The following is a 16,968-nucleotide window of genomic DNA, read 5'->3' as shown; positions in this document are numbered from 1 at the left end:
GGCAAGAGAAATGGCAAGAGGGTGAAGACCTGCCAATATAGCAAACAGAAACCAAATTAATACCATTGATGGCCAAAAGCTGGAGCTGACCGTGTGCCTCAGGGGACCAGTAAGGTGATGGCAGACCTTACATTTGGGTAAGAAAGCAGAAAACACAATGGTCCCCAATAGCAGGGGGAAGCCTTGGAGCAACAGTGAGATGAGTGAAGTTGTGACGTTGCTGTGCCCATCTCCTCTTCAGCCTGTCATGGCTGCCTCACTCAATATTCCCTTTGGGCTCAAGTTGGAGGAGCACAGGCCAGCACTACAGGGCCTTGTTTCATTTTGCCTCTTACTAGCTCCTCATCCTCTGCACGCTCTGAGGACTGTGTGCTCTGACGACTGCTTCCTTCACCTTGCCTTCCCTGGTTCCATGCCTCCGCGTTGATCTGAGAGCCTTTTGTTTGGGCTCGTAGCTTGCTGGTGAGTCAGCAGCCACAAGCAGGGCGAGTGGAGCCGGAGCAACCAGTAGGCCTCAGTGACCACCTGCTCCAAGAAGTTTCCTGTGTGGGCGGCCAACTTGGAGACACTTAATATTTGAGTTACAGTAAATTTTATTTAACCTTGCATAGGTTTGCAAGCACTCAGGGCGGTTAAAACTGGATGACGCTGACCTTGTTTTATCAGAGCCTGGTGCTCAACACCGTATACAAAAAGCTTTGCTGTGTAGCTGGCCACGCTGCTGATTTCATAGAATCACAGAACAGTTTGGGTTGGTAAACAAACTCAAAGCCCACGCCTCCCCAACCCCTGCCGTGGGCAGGGCTGCCCCCCACCAGCTCAGGCCGCCCAGGGCCCCATCCCACCTGGCCTTGAGTGCCTCCAGGGATGGGGCACCACAGCTTCTCTGGGCAGCTGTGCCAGCGCCTCACTGCCCTCTCAGAAAAGAATTTCCTCCTAACATCTCACCTAAATCTCCGCTCCTTCAGTTTAAAATCATTTCAAGGAAGAATGTCAAGGATCTTCCCTAGCCTGGCTACTCCATTCATCAACAAGCACATACTTTGTGAGCAATGACTTTGGCCTATTTCTGCTCATAAGCACCAGAAACTGCTTTCAATTCCTCTAGTCTTTCATTCCATGATGCCTTTTCTGAGTGTATTGGGCACTTTTATTTTTTTTTTTTTTTCGAGTTGGCAGTTATAACTGTTAGCAAAAACATATACTTGGAATTTAAAATGTATTCTAAATTATCTAATGAGCCTGAGAATTCTAGAGTCATTTTTCCCCCCCGTGCACATACTTCCAAAGCAGATGATGTGCTGTGCATAATTTGCTATGCTCACAGGCAAAGAGCTGGGATGGCATCAATTGCTTTTAATTGTTTCTCTTCCCCAGATCTCAAATGGTCATTGGTGAGGTTTCTGTTAAATTCTGGCTTTGAAAGTAGTACACTTCTCTGTATTTTATGTCAGGCAATGGACGGGATTAATTAATGTGAATGCATGACAACCAGCCCATTTCTGAGGCACTGGGATGGTGAGCATTGTTTAACATTTCTCCTTCTCTCCCTGCACCACACATACAGCAAATCACTCACACTTTGCAGAATTAAACTGAAGACAAGAATGGCAGATGAATTTCAACAGTGTAAAGTGATGACACCGTGGAGAAAAAAAATAAATTCCGAACTTTAAATATTCAGTGCTTGGTCTCTGAGTCACTTGCAACTGTCCAGGAACAAAGTCCTAGGGCAACAGTACTGTGGAAATACCAGCTCCATGCCCAGAGAAAGGAAGAGTCACACCAAACCACCGTCACTACAAGCCTGTATAAAATCCCTGTGTGGACTTGCCTAGAATGCTGTGAGCAGTTCTGCTGCTCCTTGCAAAAAGACCATCGTGGGGCAAGTAAGGACACACTGGAGGACAACCTGGTTCATCAAGCATGGTCAAACGGCTTCTATGCAAAGAATGACTGGTTGGCTCAGAATCTTTCTGAGGCATAGCAGGGAAAGATGACACACAGCACAGCATAACAGATGGCTGTTCTTTTCCAGTAAAGGAGCTAGGAGCCACCAAGTGGGTTGGATAGGAGGCAGATGCAAGCTGAACAGTGGTGGATCCTTATGTGTGCCCCGTGCTGGAGATGGCTGGGAAAGGAGAGAAAAGCTCCATAAAGAAATGTGTAAAACTGTGAATGCCTGATGTGTATACTTCAGGCAGAATTACCAAGTCTAGCTGACAGCTTACAAGGACTAATTTGCTGGGAAAGGTCTTGGCTGACTCTCTGTAGGGCTCTGATGTTGCTTCACTGCAACTTGATCCCGAAAAATGAGACCTCGATCTAAAAATGACTGATCTGTGCAGATGAGGAAGAGCAAGCTGTGTTTCACAATGTGGAAACTGTAAACCTGGTAAGGGAAGATTTGTTTGTCTGAGAAAGAATGCGACAAACCTGATGCTGAAAAGAATGAGTTTTATTTTGTTTTCCCAGGTAGGACTGTAGGCAGCATTTTTCTTAGGTCTTTCTGAGCATTTCTTCTCATTTCCATTTTGTGATTTAGGTCTACTTCATTCATCCGTTAAACTAACAGAAATGAACATGTGTTTGGCCCTGTTGGACTGAAAGAAAGCAAATAAGCTTTTTATTTTGTTTTGCTTTCCCAGAGGTACTTGTGCCCAATGAAAAATATCTTTGCTGTAATGTAAGTTTTTACATAGGTACAAGAACACACACATGAGCACAAACACAGAGTTTTGCTTGGACAGTCTGATCTTCAGTGAGATGAATTTATCAGCTTGGAGGGGTCAGAAAACAACATAAGGCACACAGGGGACTTTTATCAGCAATAGGTAAGTGAGTGGAAAGGATCCCACACATCCTTTGATGAGGCCACAGAATCACGAAGAATGGAGAAGACCTCTAAGATAATCTAGTCCAACCATCAAATATGAACGATTTCTACCAAACATGGAGACAAGCTTTCAAGGTCGCTGGGTACATTAAATTAATGTATTAATGATTGTTTCCTTTCTTTCTCTAAAATTGCATTCAAAAGCTACAAAAACTCCATAAATCTTAATAATGTATCAGGACCCTCCATGACCCTGCTCATCTATAACCATTGCATTTTGGAAGGAAAGGAGCAGGGTGCAGCTGTCAGTGCAGCTTTGTGCTTGCAGGACTACCTATGGACAAAGATAGATTTTCACTGAAAGGGAGCACAGATGTGGTGGGTTCAGGGGAGGTTCGGATTGAACATCAGGGAAAAGTTCTGCACTGAGAGGATGGTCAGGAACTGAGAGGATGGTCAGGAACTGGAAGAGGCAGTGGTCACAGCACTGAGCTGCCAGAGATCAAGAAGTACCTGCACAGCGCTCTCTGCCATATTGCCTGATTTTTGGGTGATCCTGTGTGAAGCCAGGAGCTGGACTCAAAGATCCTTGTGGATCCCTTCCAACTCAGGATGTTCTATGATTTTATGTTTTTGTTTGTTTGTTTGGTTGGTTTTGTGTTTTTGTTTTTTTTTTTTTTTTTCCAAGAAGGGCCTGGTCTAAGCCTCTATGCTGCTAATAACACTCTCACAAAAGCTACCCAGGGCTCTTCACAATAAGCAGATACAGGTAGATGCAGGATCGAGTGCCTTAGTGGGGAAGATACCATTGACTTTTCGCATCCTTTGTAGTAGGGCTGGCATTCATCTTTTCACAAGTTCTTCACCTCCTGCTGCCACCCTGAAATGCTTTTCAACCATTTTCCTCTCTCTTCAAGCACTGAAGATTAAGTAAGGGGAAAAAAAAAAAAAGATGAACCATGTTGATACAGTTTACATGAGTCACTCTGGTCTCCAAAGTAGTCGATGAGGCAAACACCCCAGGAGAAGGGGTGGGATTTTAAGGAAGGTTCTGTTTTGTGTTTTACCGCGATGAGGCATTTTTAGCACATAAGAAGGCCACCCTGGGAAAAAAAAATAATACAAAAAAACAAAATACACAAGCTCCATTGCTAAAACACAGCAAAAATGAACTTCTGTTCCTTTTAAGGATAAGGCAGTCCCAGGACACTGCCTGCTGACAGATCTATTTGACTCTTTACATCAGAAAGAACCAAAAAAAGATACTTTCTCACTTATCATGTAGCAGTGCCACCACCCACTTCTGAAGGGGAAAATAGTTTCTGTGGTGTAATCCCATAATCATCCTTAAAATAATTCTGTCGTTCTGACCAACTACTTGATAAATGCTGTTAGGGCAACATGAGGGCAGTGGTGTGTATTATTCCATATGAGCATTTACTGTACATACACGTCAAGATCGCACACAGACTTTGGTAGAGCTGTACAAACAGATGGAAAAAAAAATCCTACCTGTTATTCTTCCATGGAAAATGTGGATTTTTGTCGCCTGTGTATTTTCACAGGGCATGCCTGCACTCCTTAGACTCTTGGATATAATAATATTTTCATTTTTTTCATGCTGTAAGGTCTAGGTGTTTTGATAGATAAGTCCATAAGTGATAAATTCCACAATAGAAAATAATGTGACTTTTCTATTTAGAAAAAGCATTTAAGCACATCCTCTGCCAAATATAAATGAGTTAAAAACACAAGCTTGAGCAGTCTTCATAATTATGAAGCTTCATAAATTTGAGCTGAATTCAGTGGTCAGTTTGAGAGGAGGTTAAAAAGCAGCAAGAGTGTGCATTATTTCAACTTCTGAAAAGAAACTTCTGTTTTTATCCTGATTACATGTTCAATTAATAAGATTTCTCGTTGTTATTGCTCTAATGGTTTGGTTCTCCTTTGTTTCTTACTACAAAGTGTAAGTAACCTGAAAGAAATTACTCTCCCTTCCCAAACACTTAGTTTTGGCTCAGCGGAATCTTAAAATTAAACATGCTGCTTTTGGGTTTGCTAAAAATCAAGATATTCCCATTGTGAGACAAATTATTTTCTTAGATCCTTGTTATTATGACTTTTCAGTTCAATCACCGAAGAGAAACTTCCATTAGCCAGGTAGCACTACACCTCATATTTAGGCAGGTGTGATTTGCTGCAGAAGTGGAGAATTCAGTTGTTTGTTGGAGCTATACCCTCTGGTTCTTCACTTCAAATGAACAGATTCAGAGTAATATATAGCATAATAAAAGTATTAAAATAAACATATCTGCCATAGGGTTTGGTTTTCTTCCAAAAATGGGAGCATGACTTGTTCTATACAGCTCCTTCTTTTCATTCAGGTTTGAACATGAATTTTTTTTCTCTTTTTTTCCCCCCTGCAATAATTGGACCACATTGTCTCTCGTCAACAGAGCGCTCACTGTCACACTTCGATATCTTAGACTCTTTGTGTACAATTCACACATTAAGGCACTTTGTGAAATTGATGTCCAAGAAGAAACAAATCCAAACTCTTAATAAATTGAGATTCCCAGCAGTAGCTTTCCCTTGCAGGAAAACAAAAATTTATTTGAGATTAGACCAGAATACCACACTAACTCCATCAAAAAGAGTGAGGAAAATCCTTGAGTGGCCTACTTGCTCTCTCCTGTTCTATGTCTTACAGACTTCCCTGACTTACAAACACATATGTATGCCTGTAACTACATCTGAATCTACAATACCAGCAACGCATATAGCAAACGGACCTAAGATTGAACTCCAGTGAATTAAAAATGCTTTCAAATAGAGCACTGCCTTTGTACTGTACATTTTTGTCTCACCACACCTATCTTTTCAACATACCAAGTAACTCGAGAAAATGCAGAGCTAAATGGTTTATTCCAGCCTTGCTAAACAATGATGCAACTTGATGTCTGCCTTCATTCTTTAATAAGGTTCAAGCCCTGGCTGACTAGCAGCTAGTTACCCTGGAAAACCTCCCCAACAAACATGGCTCGTCACCTTGGAAGGCCAGCATGCAGAGGAGACGCTTCGCAGCCAGGCTGACTTCTGCACGCAAGTGGGTGGTACGAACATAAAAGGGATGGCATTAGATTAGAGCTGCTACTTTGATCTCCCTACAATAACAATAAAATAGTCATAAAGGACTTTCACTATGTGGATCTCAAAGCACTAGGTGCAGCGTTAATAAACCTCACAACTCCCCTGTGAGGCAGATATTATCAACTTCATTTTTGCCAAACAATAAACCCAGCCCAAAGCTCTGAGATGGTTTGCCCCAAGTGTGCAGGCAGTGTGCCTCTGGCATGTGACGTGGTTCTCTTTGCCCATTCTCATCCCTCGTGATGGGGCTGTGGTTACCATATACCACAGGAGGTGGCCAACATTGTCATGGCTTTCTGGTGGACCCTGTATGACTGGCGCATCGTGCATATTAGAGCCTTGCTTACTCACAACGGCCCTATTTCACCCATTAGCTCTGCTGTGAATGAAGAAAGTAAGATTTCTCACTAGTTTGTTAGCATTCAGAGCATTTGACTCTTACTTGGTCTTTATTTTGTTATTTTTCGTTTGTCTTTTGTACTCGTGTCCTCAAAGGTGTTCTTGGCAGGTTTCAGGGATGCCCAAGTCAGAACTTGTGAATCTGATGCCTGTGAAGTGCTAGGGCTTGTATGTTACCAAAACAGAGAGGAAGGAGTTCCCAAGGGAGGTCTGAAGATGCAGCCCTAGGTCTCACAGCTTGTACCTCAATCTGCTTCTCACTGGTGTGCTCTGGAGAAGTGCTGTATTTCCATGCCCACCCTGAGGGACCTGCCACCCCTACAGGCATGGCCACAGGCAGCCCCCAGCCAAGAGGCGGAGCAAATACTACGCTGTTACTTGTTGCTTTGGACAGCATGCATGTGGTGTGAGATCTGGATCTGACCAGGCAGAATGGGACTAGCCTAACTCTCTGCTCTGCACATGTTTGCACTTGCCTTGCCCATGGATGTTGGGCTTCCCACTCTGTTCCAAGCCTCTGGAGAGTAGGCTCCCATCCTGAAAGTCTGGATGCCTGCTGCAGAATTACCATAAAGCTCCTTTTTCCCAGACGTGTCCGCTTTTTCTTCCCTGCAGGCTCAATGCAGGTGGAGCTCTAGTTACAGCTCCTGTCTGGATTTGGGAAATCGTTGCCAGGATCCCAGGCAGCTGGCTCCACAAGAATGGAAGAGGCCGGTTTGGCTGGCTGAGGCAGGCGCGGGTGGCCAGCAACCTGTGGCTTGTGGGATTGAGCCGAACCCTGCACACACAGGAACATCCCAAGGGTCTCTGATTAAGGAGAAGGGCTGAACAGAGAACTCTGCAGTGGGGGGGGAGATATGGGCAGGGGGCCAAAAGCAAGCATTACATCAAGGAGGTAGGAGCATGAATTAGTGCCTGCACTTGTCTTGGTTAGCACAGGAAGAATGGGATTAATTATATTAATTTTAATCATCTGCTGCGTTTGAGGTCGGCTGGAAGAGACTTCAGGGATGGGGAGAGATTGGAGAAAGGGAAGTGGGTCCTCACACAAGTGGACAAGAGGAGCTGGGGGGAGAAGGATTGAGAGCAGGGGACAGGGGAAGGTTGCTGGGCCCTGAGGGAGGATATTGGGGTGGGGTGGAGGCATGAGTGGGAACGGAAACTGGGGTGGCCCTGAAGTAGGAAAGCTGCACAGGATTGGAGGTTCTGCAATGGCAGGGCAGGGGATTTCAATGCGCAAGATTTGAGGTAACTTTAGAGTTATTCAAAAGCTATCTAGACACAATCCTGGGCAAGCTTGAGCAAGGACCTCCAGAGGTCACTTCCAGTTCCAGCTACTGCTGTGACTCTGTAATTCAGTGAGATAGAAAGATAACTTGGGAAGTCTGGGAATCCCTGAGGCAGAAATGGAGTTAGAGGAGCATTGAGAAGAGAGGGCTAGTGGGATTAATGTAGGGGCAGGTTTTCAAATGGCATATTTTGGAGGCAGCCAGGCTGGAGCTCAGAACCCTGATATGATGTTCGAACTACCCATCCTACTCCCACCTCTCTCTCCATCTTGTTGGAAATGCAGCATAGCTGCTTTGCTATGGAAGCACTTTGAAACACTCTCACGATTATAATTAAGGAATAATATTAGAAGCAGCCACCAGAAAAGGAGACTGGACTTTATGCCTTTATTAATAACCATTTGAAGAGTACAGTGATATTACCCCTTGTTTACTACTGTAGTAAAACCTTCTTTATCACAGGGATCAAAATCACAGAAGCCACATGAAGTGTCATCTTGCAGTGTAGTGAATCTGCTATCCATTTTTTCCAGAGCACATCCGATTTTCCTGAAGCATTCACAACAGTGATATTGACGCTCTTTGTGCTCTCCATACCTGTGCCCAGACATAAGATCAGGACTGTCTTTTCTTACTGTGATTTTTTGTAGAGTTGGGTTTGATATGTTGTTTTTTTTTCTCTTGTCCCATGGGAAATTGAAAAGATTTTGCATATTACTATCATGAAAATACATCCATTGAAGTCAGGACAAATAGCTAAAATATCCAGGTGGGTTTTTGTTTATGTTTTTTTGGTTATTTTTTTAATTAAAAGCAACAAAACAAAACAAGTTTCATTTAATGACTTTCAAACTTTTTTTACTTATTTTGATTTTAGCTTTTTAAAACATTGCTTTATTTATATTACAAAACGAAAAGGGCTTTTAAAGAGAACTTCCCTCCCCCCACCCAAAATTTTCCTTTGAAATTACAAAGGGAGACTTTTAAACTACTACTAATTTTTTCAGTACCTTTCTCAAGGAGGGAAACTTGTCTAAGCCAAGTCTTTCTTGAGAGGTTTTGATTCAGAAGTTCTGACAAAATTCCTTCTGTTGAAACATTCCCAAGAAAATCTGTTCTAGCTTTTGGTCTGTGGAAGGTTTCTGTGCTTGAGCATAAAAAGGAACTCCACTTACAGCAGTGATCAACCCACTATAATGCAATATAGTAGATGTGTATATCCAGCTGTTGCCTCCCCTCATATCCCCAAAAAGCCTGAAATAAGGGCTGAATAAGATGTGGATACTCTTTTGTACAATTTTGTTAGATGTATGAAGTGTGATGACCAAATATAGGGGTGAGAGTTTTTGTTGTTGTAACGTTGGCACTTTGTTTGAAAAATCACCCTACTTTATTTGACAGAGGGCATCAAGCTACTTTACTGTTGCCTGAAAGTTGTAGGAGTATGAAAAGCGATGGCTCAAACTCTTTGGCCTTCTGATCAGATCTCAGAATCTGACTGAGATTTCATAGTGAAATATGACATACTGTGCCCTTCAAAATTGAATTCTAGATGAAAGTGGTGTCCTGAATGGGCAGGCAAGCAGTTTATTCACTTCACAGCCTCCCATGAGTTTAATGTCAAAGATGGGATTGTAGTTTCAGTTACTGTTGAGTTAGGTCAGTCTTTGCAGTTAATAAATTTGATGATCCATCAGATTTGAATGGTCTGAATTCACAAAAGTTCAACAGACATGTAAGGAAACGTAACAATATAATCCCTCCCTATCTGGGAGGGAGCTCATGAAACACCTCTGAAAACGTCAGACTTAGCGTAACACAATAATAGTGCTGTGACACCCAACTTTCTTCTTATATGCCATCATCTCGATTCTTATATACTTGCGTGCTCTGCATGGATGCACACATCCACACAAGCATCATTTCTGTAAACCTCAACCTTGAAATATGATAGTATTTCTTGTGGTGGTTAATTCATTCAGTGCATTTTACTACACTTGGTATCTTTCTTTTTCCACTGGACTCTTCCCTTCCTTCTCTCCCACCTCCAAATAAATAAATAAATAAATAAATAAGCAAGCATATCCTCAAAAGACTCCCAGTTTCCTGTCAGCAACCAGTATCTTCTTGACAGATTACCCTAGGGAAAAAAAAAAAAAAAGCCAGCACCAAACCTGTCTCTCACAGAGTTCATATTGCCCTCATTTACCTTTTGCATAACAAAAGCTCAGACTATAATTCTGAATAGATGTTTTGTGTAGTTGAACCAGGTGTCTTGCTTGGAAAGAAAGTACATTAAAAGTCAGCAAAATGCCAATTTGCTTTGTTTCAAAAACATTTTGTTTCAATCGTTGCCAAGGCCTGGGGCTAAACACTACATTCTGTTTTAAGTGTCTCTATTCTGCAGTCAACGAGTTTTAAAGTTTTTCTTGTTATTTATCAGAGTACTCAGGCGACAGTCTTACCTAATCCTATTGATCTGGAATTGATTTTAGAAAGGAAAACCTTAGCTGCATATAGTCATGACTGTGATAATTTGATGCCCACAAAACATTTCTTCCCAGTTAATATGCCCAGTGTAAGGAAAGATCAGAAATAGATGTCTGTGTTAGAAGTTTTATTTGTTTCTTGTTGTGTCAGTTGAGTTCATAAACCAGCACCTGCAACGTGTAAGCCATACAGTGTACCCTGCTGTTGTTTTGTTTAATCAGACTTTAAACAAATAACATGATTTTATTGCTTGCATGCTACATGTTAGTAAATCACTGGTTTACTGTGGCCATGAGGCCATGCCTACTTAGCCGAATACACCAACTGTCTTCAGATGGAGCTTAAGCACATGCTGAAGTGCTTTTCTGTACTGGGGCCACAGTAAGTGCCTTATAAGTCCCTGCACCTGGAAGCACTTTCGCACATGCCTAATTTTACGCACTTGAGCAGTCCAAGGGAATTTAATGAAACTACTTATATGTGTGAAGTCACTCTCATGTAAGTCTGAGTGATCAAGGCCTAACACTAAGCTGCTCTGTCCCGAAGTGTAGTAGGACATCTCCAACTAAACACATTTTCTCCTTAAGCCTATTGTAAGCACCACAGGGCAGTTACAGCAGACAGAACAGAGGGCCTTCAGCTCAGTATTTTGCTTTAAAAAATGGTAAATAATGGACAACTGGGGAAAATAAAGGAGAAACACAGTGATGGTGTGAATATACTTTTTGTATCCTCTCCCTCCTCTCCAGCTCTGGCCATCAGAGCTATAGGGAGATCCTGAGCTGGAGGCTGCACTTGGTCCATTGTGTTTCATAATTCCTGATGGCTTTTCTTTCCCTTTAGGACTTGGCTTCCACAACAACCACTAAAAGAGACTTCCATGGCTTAAAAAAAGGTATGGGAAAGCAGTTGTGTGGAAAGAGTGCTTCCTCTGGCACATCCCACACCAGCCTGTGTCGGCTGCCACTAGCTCTCAAGTGATGGCAAGCTCCTCCTCCCATCACTTCCAACTACTGTAGGTGTCTCTGTGCATCCCCTTTCCATCACATCTTTCCGACTGCCAGCATTCCAATTTACAGTATTTATTCTCTGTATAGGTGCTTGCCCATACCATGCTCTGTGCATCCTTCCTGCATACCTGAGATGGGGCCAAGAGGAACTTCCCAATTAATATTCCATATGCTTTCTTAATAAGAGAATATTTTTATTCGATTGCCATGAGAGCTCCCCACGATGGCTCAATTGAATGTATCTTGGCATTTCTAACATGAAAAAAACTGTGTGAATGTTGTTGGCTTTAGTCTGACAGAAATGAGAGTCTCTTCGAACAGCAGCTGAGTCATCTGTATCCTGTGACTTGTTTAAATTTCATGGTGAGGGTACCACGTTTATCACAGGAGATGTGACGAAACTTGTTACTGGTAATGAATGAATAACTGAAGAAAAATTCACAGATTTTCTTCTAAATCCAACAGCTAATTTCAGTTTGACTGAGTTTCCAAGATTGGGTGTTTTTTTCCTTATTTGTTAACACTTTGAAATTTTAGTTAATGCATTCAACTGCAGAACTGATAATTTCAGCTGTGCACTGGTCAGTTAGTTACACAAATCAATATGGCATAATTTCTGTTTTCTAACTGGATTAACTCTTCAATAAATCAAAACAGCAAACGTTACAGTCAGAGAGGCTCCAGCTATGGCTGCGTGAGTGGCTTAAGTGATATCCTACATGTGATGTTGTGCACTATACTTTGACTTTTCCTCTGCAATTGCATGCTTTGAATGAGCGTAGTTTTTTGTTGTTGAAAAAATGCAATGTTTTTGAAATTTCAATAGGCACTTTGCTGTGTATAACCCGGTCTTATCGCAATGCAGAGCAAACCGATGAAAAGGGTCCCTATGATTTCTTCTGTGACTGAGTTAGGCAGTCAGTGAATGCAGTAGTGATGCACAATCAAAGTAAGAAATGAGTTGAAGCTTTTACCTGTAGTTGACCCTGGAGCCCACCCGAAGGTGAGTATAGTAAGTGAAATAACTTCAGCAGGGTTGGGATTCGCCCAGGAACGGTAGCTGTCATCTGTTTTGGAAGAGGCTATGGGCAGGAGCCTCAATGTGAAGCATGGTGGGTCCGATGCCAGCAGCTTCACTGAGTGGTGCTGTCAGACACACGGCTTCTCTTTGAGTCAAATATCCATTCTCATTCACAGCCATCACCCAGCATTACCCTGACTAATGTACCTCTTTAGCCAAGAGCCAGAGTTTTACTACCACTCCAGTTTGCTCCTAAGAACCTTTCAATTTAAATGTAAAGTGCAATTATGGCATGTTAAGTATTGATTGTTTAAGAACTGCTTTGTAAAGTGTATTAAACAAAATAGACACCTTCCATCCAACCACCTTTATGAATATGAGAATTCAATATGCTATTATACATTTATTAACACATTAAATATGACTTGCACATGGCACTCTGTATGCCCTTGATGTTAAAGCATATGTTAATACTTAATCTGACAACAAATGTCTAAATGATACACATAGTAGCTTGTTCAATTAAACTCGATAACTGTAAAAGCTCTTTAACCTTCAACCCTCTAATACTTCCTGGTGGACTAGAAGAACCATTTAATAACATTAACTTGACAGCTGAATTGTGTGTGCTGAACTCCAGCCCTAATCAATTCTCAATCACTGCATGGCATTTTATGCTGCAGGATACTGAGAGGAAGCAAGGTACAAGAACCAAATGTTAAGGCTAAACTGAATGCACCAGATAGGAAAACATTTCATGTTGGTGAGGGCAAGGGGTGAAGTCATTATTGCCTGTATTTATGTGGAGTTAAATATATAAACTTTTTAAAAGGAGCCGAGAGAATTTCTGAGTTGCTGTTATTCACTAGGTCAGAGAGAATCCAATGATTATTCCACAGCTTTGGGGTGAGCAGAGAATTGGCTCTGTGGTCCTACACCAAGTCTCCAAGAGGTGAGATTTGAAACTATAATTTACTTATCTCAAGTGGATACTTGAGGGAAGAGCAACCTTACTATTTTCTCCTTATTTATCTTTCTGAGAAAGGACTAGTTCCATTCTCAGCTGGATTTTCAGCCCAACCTCAGATCTTAAGGGGAGGGAAGACTGGCAGTAGCTGTGGCCGCAACACAGCATTTCCTGCAGACTATCTTAGATGGCTCTCATTCAACAGGTCAGGTCTCTGAGGATTCTGCCTTAGGGAAACAGCTTTTGAATGTGTCGGGCAGCCCATTAGTGTCCATCCAGTTATGTTCCTCCTAACTGGATCTGGACCCACATCCTCAGCCTGGCTATGTACTATGTACCCTCAGTAAATGCTGTTTTTCAGTGAAGCTGGAATGTGATATGATTTTCATATTCGGACTTGAAATCTCCCCAGTGTTACCATAGAGAAACAACATGAATTCTGGCTATACGTCACTCATTATCCACAGGTAACTTCTATGCCCTTTTTTCTTAAGCTTGCTGCATCTGTTCTTTCTTACGAAGAATACAATTAGAAATTATAATATAATTTTCTATCATAATGTTGCCACGAGTCTTACAAGTCTGTGGGGTTTCTGAGGGCTAGTCTTGCCCTATGTGTATCTGCCTTGGTTTCAGTGGTGTCGCAGTAGTCATTAGCTTGGAACCGTTCTGTCTACTGTTAGCTGGAACTGCCATTTTCATAGAGTTTGCTTGGTGTCTGAGTAAGAAAGCCAGTGATGCTGATTGCTGACTGAATTTAGAAACGTAATTGAAGTCACAGAAACAAAGCAAAGAAAAAATGCATCAAGTAAAAATAACTGTTTACCAGAGAATAGAACGTTCTAGATGAATTGTGTGGAAATGGTAAATAGAGCAGAAATTCCATTGGAAACAGGACAGAGCTCTTTATGAATAGAACTCTGTAGATTCTAACCAAATCCTTTCTAATAAATCTAGGCCCTTGAAAGTAAAGAAACATAACTAGTCGTTTGGCCATTTTTCATTAGACTCTGCTGGTGTGTAGAGAACACACATGACTGCTGTTTACTCATTTTGAGTGCCCATAAACTTTGTTTCTTATCTGTAATAATGATGTTTGAGTCTCAAAGAAATATAATAGGATTTCAAAGCAGCCACATCCTTTTAACTAGTGATAGTAAAGATGATTTTTTTTTTTTTTTTTTAAATAACAACTATCCATTTTATTTTTTTTTCAGGACAAAAATAAAGAAGGTAGAGCAAAACATTTTCGGCTGCATAGGTAGTTCAGGTTCCTCATTTCCAATAAACTGTTGACTAGACATCCTTGCCAGACCGCATCTCCCAGCTTACACCACTAATGAGAAGAAGGTGAGGGGGCAGGGTGTATGGTGGGAAATCCCCCATCTTGCATCATGGTTCATGGTAACCTACTTGTGAAATTCTCACGTACGCTAAAAAGTAAGACATGGGGCAGTCAAACCAACATGACTGCGAAGTAGAATTTTACTGACTGATATGTGCTTTCCTTTCAAACTTTAGAGCTTTATCTTCTTCTTTAACTTTGTAGAGTTTCCTCATCCTTGATAATACAGGCATGCCAGCAAAACTAAGAACTCAGAAGATATCCTAGGTGTCTTACTTGGAGTAGCCACAGGAGTGGCAACGCAAGTTTCCACTTATTGCCCTCACTTTCTCTATTTCTGGTGAAGTACTTTTTCTAAAGGGTGTGATCTGGATGATTTTCTAAATTACATCTGTAAAGCCAATACAATAATAAAAAAAACTCTCAGTACAAAGTGTTCCAGCGTGTTTTATTTGTTGATGTCTTCCCCAAAGAAACAGTGGGAGCCTTTTTTCTTTTTATTTCTTTTCAGCGCTGATAGATTGTTTATGAAAATCAGATTGGTGATTAAACCCCATTGCACACACTGTGGAAAATCTGCCAGCTGGTTGCTGAAGAGCCTAGTGAGCTTTTAAGTAGTGCACTTCTGTGCAATGTGGTAACTCAGTACACTGTACTGAAACCTCAGAACAATTCAATCTTTCTCTGTTTGCATTTTTAGCTGAACTGAGAACTTACTGCAAATATGGCTAGAGAAGTTCTTCCTATTTCATTGAGCGAAGCCACAGAGTCTTGTAAGCTGAGGTGGGGATCCAAAAACCTTGTAAAGTTTTTACAGAAGTCCAAGGGATTGACAGCATTCACCTTCATACATTCTTGGGGAACATCTGACATCTCTTGAAACCATAGGGCAGCAAGCCAAGGGATGCTCTCTCCCAGGCAGGTTTTGGGGCAAGAGCAGCCCCGGAACAGACCGTAGGTTAGTGTAGAGTGAGGGCATGGGAAACATCCATCCCAGCCAAATCTTGTGCAGGAAGGACACAGAATCAGATTGCAGGCAATATGCAAAGCAATGACAAATGATTGAGTTGACTTAATTGGAGTGCTAATGACGGACTCAAAAGGCTGACCTTGGTACGCATGGGTCATGTACCATAGATTTTGGTACATCTTGGAGGGATGAGCCTCCTCCTCACATCTGTTTCCACACAGAGATCACATGGTAATAAAACTGAAGCTTCTGCAAATATTACAACTCATCGTGCTGAAATGGGCTGCGGCGCCTGAAAAGCTGTGGGGTGGGCCTCCAGCAGGCATCAGTAGGAGCTTTCAATTAATGTGGCAATAGTTCTCAATTTTATATTCTTAATTAATGTAATGTTTCTAAGTGGTGTCAGGCAGACATCAAAGCTCGAGGCTTACTACAACAGCAGTCCCAGCTCAGATACCGCAAGGGGAAATTGCTTCCATTGCCATTAGCCATGACTATCTAGCCTTCTCAGGATGGCTTGTTAAGTATAGAGCTTCAGATATGAACCCAAGCCAATGCAAACAATAAACAAAATGTTGACTAGCTTTGGGAATTTCCCTGATCTTTCATTTATTTAGATAAACAAAAAGAGATTTTCTGTATTTTTCAGATGGTTGAATTTTCCTGTTTTAAGCCTGTGTCTTTTTTAAACCTGTGTTAAAAGCTGTGGTTTGCAAACCACAGTACTGATAGTTTTACAAAAAATGACTTGCAAAAATAGAGAGAAAAATCAGTTATTTGATATTATTAGGAGCCACCCCTCAAAAATTTTCAACTTTGTGCTAGCATTATCTCTGAACTCCTCACATACTCATATGAGACATTGTATAGATGCAGACTTTTGCCCCTTGCTTATTCATGTGCAGAAATACAAGCTGTAGATTTGCTTAAACTGTGATAAGTTGATATAATTGTGGAACATGGTAACTGCTACGTTCCACTGTAGCAGAATAAGCAGCAGAGAGAAAAAAAAAAAAGAATTTGATGACTTATAACTAACTAATTCTTTTATTTAATTTTCCCCGAATACTGACATTGTTTTATTTGGTTTGGAATAGATTCTTAAAAAAAAAAAAGTGAAAAATATCTTTGAATGGAATACCTCTCCAAGTACGTAAGGGCAAACCTTCCCTCACAGAGAGTCTTGTTGGTTTCAAAGGGAAACACACCTTTATTGTTTCTCAGAAAACCTGAGATGCTATTTTCTCTATTTTCCGAAACAAAACTAAAGTGGAAAACTTGTCCATTTTGGAGGTCTCCCACACACTGAGCTCCATAATCGCACTTGCAGAGTGGTGCATTATTCATCAAATACATTTGTTCGGATGATGTCATATATATCTCCCTAATGGGCCACATTACTTAATAAAGGATTTTTATTTTCTGTTGGGAGGCTGCTTGAGGATGTAGAGAAATTTTACTGGGCTTCTGAGTCTTGTAAAATAGTATGGC

Source organism: Tetrao urogallus (assembly GCF_951394365.1).
Source record: "Tetrao urogallus genome assembly, chromosome: 1".
Classification (NCBI taxonomy): domain Eukaryota; kingdom Metazoa; phylum Chordata; class Aves; order Galliformes; family Phasianidae; genus Tetrao; species Tetrao urogallus.
This window is presented reverse-complemented; position numbering follows the sequence as displayed.